The sequence below is a fragment of the Drosophila novamexicana genome, unplaced genomic scaffold, assembly GCF_003285875.2.
Source record: "Drosophila novamexicana strain 15010-1031.04,08,12 unplaced genomic scaffold, DnovRS2.1 tig00001983-arrow-arrow-pilon, whole genome shotgun sequence".
Lineage (NCBI taxonomy): Eukaryota > Metazoa > Arthropoda > Insecta > Diptera > Drosophilidae > Drosophila > Drosophila novamexicana.
This window is the reverse complement of record NW_020824918.1, coordinates 13,009-19,512: the sequence shown is the minus strand read 5'-3', so window position 1 is coordinate 19,512 and position 6,504 is coordinate 13,009.

The window sequence follows — 6,504 nt, the reverse complement described above, 5'->3', positions numbered from 1 at the left end:
GATATCTTGACCGAACTCGGCGTTAATTAGTTTTATTATACTCCTCTTATATAGGCAAAATCCTAATAAGATGGGACAACTAAATCATACAGCTGCCATAGGAACGATCGGTCGAAATGTAAATTCTTGTATGAGAAAACATTTTGTTTTTCAAGATATCTTGACCAAACTCGGCATTTATTAGTTTAAGTATACTCCTCATATATAGGCCAAATCATATTAGATAGGACCACTAGCTGCCATAGAAACGATCAGTGAAAATTAAGTTGTATGAAAAAAAAATTTGTTTTTCAAGATATCTTGACCGAACTCAGCGTTAATTAGTATTATTATACTCCTCTTATATAGATAAAATCCTAATAAGATGGGACAACTCTATCATACAGTTGCCATAGGAACGATCGGTCGAAATGTAAATTCGATAACTCGATGTAACTCGATATTTATTAGTTTTACTATGCTCATCATATATATGCAAAATCCTATTCAGATTGGACCACTACATCATATAGCTGCTATAGGAACGACCGGTCGAAAATTAAGTTGCTGTATGAAAAAACAATTTGTTTTTCAAGATACTTTGACCAAACTCGGCATTTATAAGTTTAAGTGTATTCCTCATATAGCTGCTATAGGAACGATCAGTGGAAAATTAAGTTGTATGAAAAAACATTTTGTTTTTCAAGAGATCTGAACCAAACTCGGCATTAATTGGTTTTACTATACTCTTCATATATATGCAAAATCATATTCAGATCGATCATCATATAGCTGCTATAGGAACGACCGGTCGAAAATTAAGTTGTTGCATGAAAAAACGATTTGCTCTTCAAGATATCTTGACCAAACTCGGCATTTATTAGTTTTACTAAACTCTTATATAGGCAAAATCCTATTAAGATCGGACCGTTATATCCTATAGCTGCCGTAGGAACGATCGGTCGAAAATTAAGTTGTATGAAAAAAAATTTTGTTTTTCAAGATATCTTGACCGAACTCGGCGTTAATTAGTTTTATTATAGTCCTCTTATATAGGCAAAATCATAATAAGATGGGACATAGTTGTCCCTTACAGCTGCCATAGGAACGATCGGTCTTAATGTGAATTCTTGTGTGAAAAAAACTTTGTTTTTCAAGAAATCTTGACCAATCTCGACATTTATTAGTTTTACTATGCTCCTCATATATATGCAATATCCTATTCAGATTGGACCACTACATCATATAGCTGCTATAGGAACGACCGGTCGAAAATTAAGTTGTTGTATGAAAAAACGTTTTGCTCTTCACGATATCTTGACCAAACTCGGCATTCATTAGTTTTACTAAGCTCATATATATGCAAAATCCTATTAAGATCGGACCGTTATATCCTATAGCTGCCGCAGGAACGATCGGTCGAAAACTAAGTTGTATGAAAACAAATTTTGTTTTTCAAGATATCTTGACCGAACTCGGCGTTAATAAGTTTTATTATACTCCTCTTATATAGGCAAAATCCTAATAAGATGGGACAACTATATCATACAGCTGCCATAGGAACGATCGGTCGAAATGTAAATTCTTGTATGAAAAAAATTTTTTTTCCAGGAATTCTGACCAAACTCGACATTTATTAGTTTTACTATGCTCCTATATATATTGGCAAAATCCTATTAAAATAGGACTACTATATCATATATCTGCCATAAGAACGATCGGTCGAAAATAGGTTGTTGTATAAAAAACATTTTGTTTTTCAAGATATCTTGACCAAACTAGGCATTTATTAGTTTTATTATACTCCTCTTATATAGGCAAAATCCTAATAAGATGGGACAACTATATCATACAGCTGCCATAGGAACGATCGGTCGAAATGTAAATTCTTGTATGAAAAAAACTTTGTTTTTCAAGAAATCTTGACCAAACTCGACATTTATTAATTTTACTATGCTCCTCATATATATGCAATATCCCATTCAGATTGGACCACTACATCATATATCTGCCATAGGAACGATCGGTCGAAAATAGGTTGTTGTATGAAAAAACATTTTGTTTTTCAAGATATCTTGACCAAACTCGGCATTTATTAGTTTAAGTATACTCCTCATATATAGGCCAAATCATATTAGATAGGACTACTAGCTGCCATAGAAACGATCAGTGAAAATTAAGTTGTATGAAAAAAAATTTGCTTTCAAGATATCTTGACCGAACTAGGCGTTAATTAGTATTATTATACTCCTCTTATATAGATAAAATCCTAATAAGATGGGACAACTATATCATACAGCTGCCATATGAACGATCGGTCGAAATGTAAATTCTTGTATGAAAAAACTTTGTTTTTCAAGAAATCTTGAGCAAACTCGATATTTATTAGTTTTACTGTGCTCATCATATATATGTAAAATCCTATTCAGATCGGAACACTATATCATATAGCTGCTATAGGAACGATTGGTCGAAAATTAAGTTGTATAAAAAAAAATTTTGTTTTTCAAGATATCTTGACCGAACTCGGCAGTTATTAGTTTTACTGTACTATATAGATGCAAAATACTATTAAGATCGTACCACTATATCATATAGCTGCCATAGGAACGATCGGTCGAAAATTATGTTGTTGTATGACAAAAATATGGTTTTTTTCAAGATATCTTGACCAAACTCGGCATTAATTGGTTTTACTATACTCTTCATATATATGCAAAATCCTATTCAGATCGGATCACTACATCATATAGCTGCTATAGGAACGACCGGTCAAAAATAAAGTTGTTGTATGAAAAAACATTTCGTTTTTCAAGATATCTGAACCAAACTCGGCATTAGTATTACTATACTCCACATATATATGCAAAATCCTATTAATATCGTACCACTATATCATATAGCTGCCATAGGAACGATCGGTCGAAAATTAAGTTGTTTTATGAAAAAAATGTGGATTTTTTCAAGATATCTTGACCAAACTCGACATTAATTGGTTTTACTATACTCTTCATATATATGCAAAATCCTATTCAGATCGTACCACTACATCATATAGCTGCTATAGGAATGACCGGTCGAAAATTAAGTTGTTGTATGAAAAAATATTTTGTTTTTCAAGATATCTTGACCAAAATCTGCTGTTATTAGTTTTACTATACTCCTCATATATAGGCAAATCCCTATTAAGATCGGACCACTATCTCATATAGCTGCCATAGGAAAGTTCGGTCGAAAATAAGTTGTACGAAAAACATTTTGTTTTTCAAGATATCTTAACCAAACTCGGCATTTATTAGGTTTAGTATACTCCTCATATATAGGCAAAATCCTATTAAGATGGGACCGCTGTATCATGTAGCTGCCATAGAAACGATCGGTCAAGAATTAAGTTGTATGAAGAAATATTTTGTGTTTCAAGATATCTTGACCAAAATCTGCTGTTATTAGTTTTACTATACTCCTCATATATAGGCAAAACCCTATGAAGATCGGACCACTATCTCATATAGCTGCCAAAGTTCGGTCGAAAATAAGTTGTACGAAAAACATTTTGTTTTTCAAGATATCTTAACCAAACTCGGCATTTATTAGGTTTAGTATACTCCTCATATATAGGCAAAATCCTATTAAGATTGAACCGCTGTATCATGTAGCTGCCATAGAAACGATCGGTCAAAAATTAAGTTGTATGAAGAAATATTTTGTGTTTCAAGATATCTTGACCAAACTCGGCATTTATTAGTTTTACTATGCTCCTCATATATATGCAAAATCCTATTCAGATCGGACCACTATTCGAACATTAAGTTGTTGTATGAAAAAACACTCTCTTTTTTTCAAGATATCTGAACCAAATGCGGCATTTATTAGTTTTACTATACTCCACATATATATGCAAAATCCTATTCAGATCGGATCACTATATCATATAGCTGCCATAGGAACGATCGGTCGAAGATTAAGTTGTTGTATGAAAGAAATGTGTTTTTTTTTCAAGATATCTTGACCAAACTCGGCATTAATTGGTTTTACCATACTCTTCATATATATGCAAAATCCTATTAGCTGCTATAGGAACGACCGGTCGAAAATTAAGTTGTATGAAGAAATATTTTGTGTTTCAAGATATCTTGACCAAACTCGGCAGTTATTAGTTTTACTGTACTATATAGATGCAAAATACTATTAAGATCGTACCACTATATCATATAGCTGCCATAGGAACGACCGGTCGAACATTAAGTTGTTGTATGAAAAAACATTCATTCATAGGAACGATCGGCCAAAAATTAAGTTGTATGAAGAAATATTTTGTGTTTCAGGATATCTTGACCTGTGAAATGAATAATTACAGCAGCACGTCAATGCTGGTTAGCTTGGATATTGATAATGATTTTACTCCGTTTTTACCATGAGCGCTTAGCCTATGGATATACATATATACTTATGCTGTTATTCGTTAACAGCTACAAAGAGAGGGAGAGTGAGTAGCTCGCATATGCCTGTATTAGTGAGCATATATATTGCTCACGGAATGCGCTCAGACGGAGCGTGGGATATGCAGCATAAGCATAAACGGTCAGCTAGTGAGGCTAGTGAATCGCGCTGCGTAATATGAGACCGAGCCAATACATAATGTGGCTCTGGGCTCGTTTACTATATTATTGTTATTGTATGCAACAAAGTGCTGCATACTTTATATTTAAGTACGGGGTAGTCTGTACGGGCATATACGCACTACACCTCCCCTTTTAGAGAAATAACGTAACATTATGAATGTGTAGTTATTAAATGAACTTAATTATTAAGGTTTTTATTTTTTTTTTTTTTATAAAAATTAAAATTTTTTTTTTTTTTGTTTTGAATATGACAAGAAATTTAAAAAATGTTGGACTATAAAAATACAAAAGTATTAAAGTTATAAAAATTTTGTTTCAAGATACGTTTTATTGTAATATTTCGTTTATTTGCAAAAAAAATTTTTTTTTTTTTGAATATAAAAAGAAATTTAAAAATGTTGGAGTATAAAAATACAAAATTATTAAAGGTATAAAAATTTATAATTCGTTTATTTGTAAAAAAAAATTTTTTTTTTTTTTCATTCGGTTGATCAGGCCGTCATATATTTTTATTTTATTTTATTAAGAATTAAAAATTTTTAATCTATTCTTATGAACTTTTTCTTTTATCTTTACTATCTTTAATAAAAATGTTGTCATTATCTTCTATTTTCTCTACTATATATGGTCCTAAATATGCTGGGTCTATTTGTGCCCTGTTTCGTTTCTTATAAGTACTTTATCTCCTACTTTTAATTCAAAGTTTTTTGTTTTTCCGTCATATGCTAATTTCCTATAAGCTTTAGCTTTTTCTAACATAATTCTAGCTCTTTTGTATGCTATTTCTAATCTAAACTTTATTTCCTTAGAATAGTCATCTAAATTATAAATAGGATCTATGTAATTAGTTTTGTTTAAATCTATGAACTGTTTCGGTAGTCTGCCAAATACTAGTTTGTATGGACAATACTCATGCGTTGCTGATGGTGTCGTGTTGAAGCAATAAGTGAAATATTGAACCCAGACATCCCAATCAGATTTGTCTGCAGAGATGTATGAACGAATGTATTCATTAAAAGTTCGATGACTTCGTTCTATTGTCCCTAATGTTTGATGATGATATGCAGTTGAGGTGAGATTCTTGATCTTCAAATACTTGCATAAGTCAGTTAAAATCTGGTTTTTATACTCTGTTCCCATGTCCGAGATGAACGTCTTCATTGGACCAAACTTGAGTATGAAATTTTCGAATATAGCTTTTACGACATTATTTGCGCTTTTGCTTTTTATTGGAATGGCTACTAAATATTTTGTAAGGTCGCATATTAATGTGACTATGTATTCATTACCATTTTCCGATTTGGGTAGCGGACCAACAGTATCCACTATCACTATATCGAAAGCATTCACAGGTGTTTCGGTGAGAGTCAGAGGAGTTTTTGTGTGCGTCTTTGTTTTAGACATTTGGCATTTTTGACATCTACGTACGTACTCTTTTATATGACGTGTCATATTTTTCCAGTAGTAGTGTCTTTTTATTTTCGCTAACGTTCTTGTTATGCCGCTATGACCTCCTTGAATTGGGTCGTCATGGTATGTAAACAATATTTGTTGTATCTCTTTTTCATCTTTTATTTGGGTCACCGGCTGGAGTAGCGCTACGCTTAAAGATTTTAATATTTCATTGCCCATATTTTTAAAAGAATCTATTGAAACTGATTCAAAGATCTTTTCGCTCGGTGCCACTTTGAGTTGGCTGATTTTTAATATACCGGTCTCTTTTTCGAGCCTTTGGAAGAACTGACCTAGGTCGAGAACTCCATTGGTATATAAATCGCTAACTTCAATTCTTGCGATAATTTTATTTCCATGTTTAAATAAACATTTAGATTCTGTTATGCGCAAGGTCACTACTTTTCGTACTTCATCATTTGTAATGACTTCATGTACGTTGGGCTTGGAT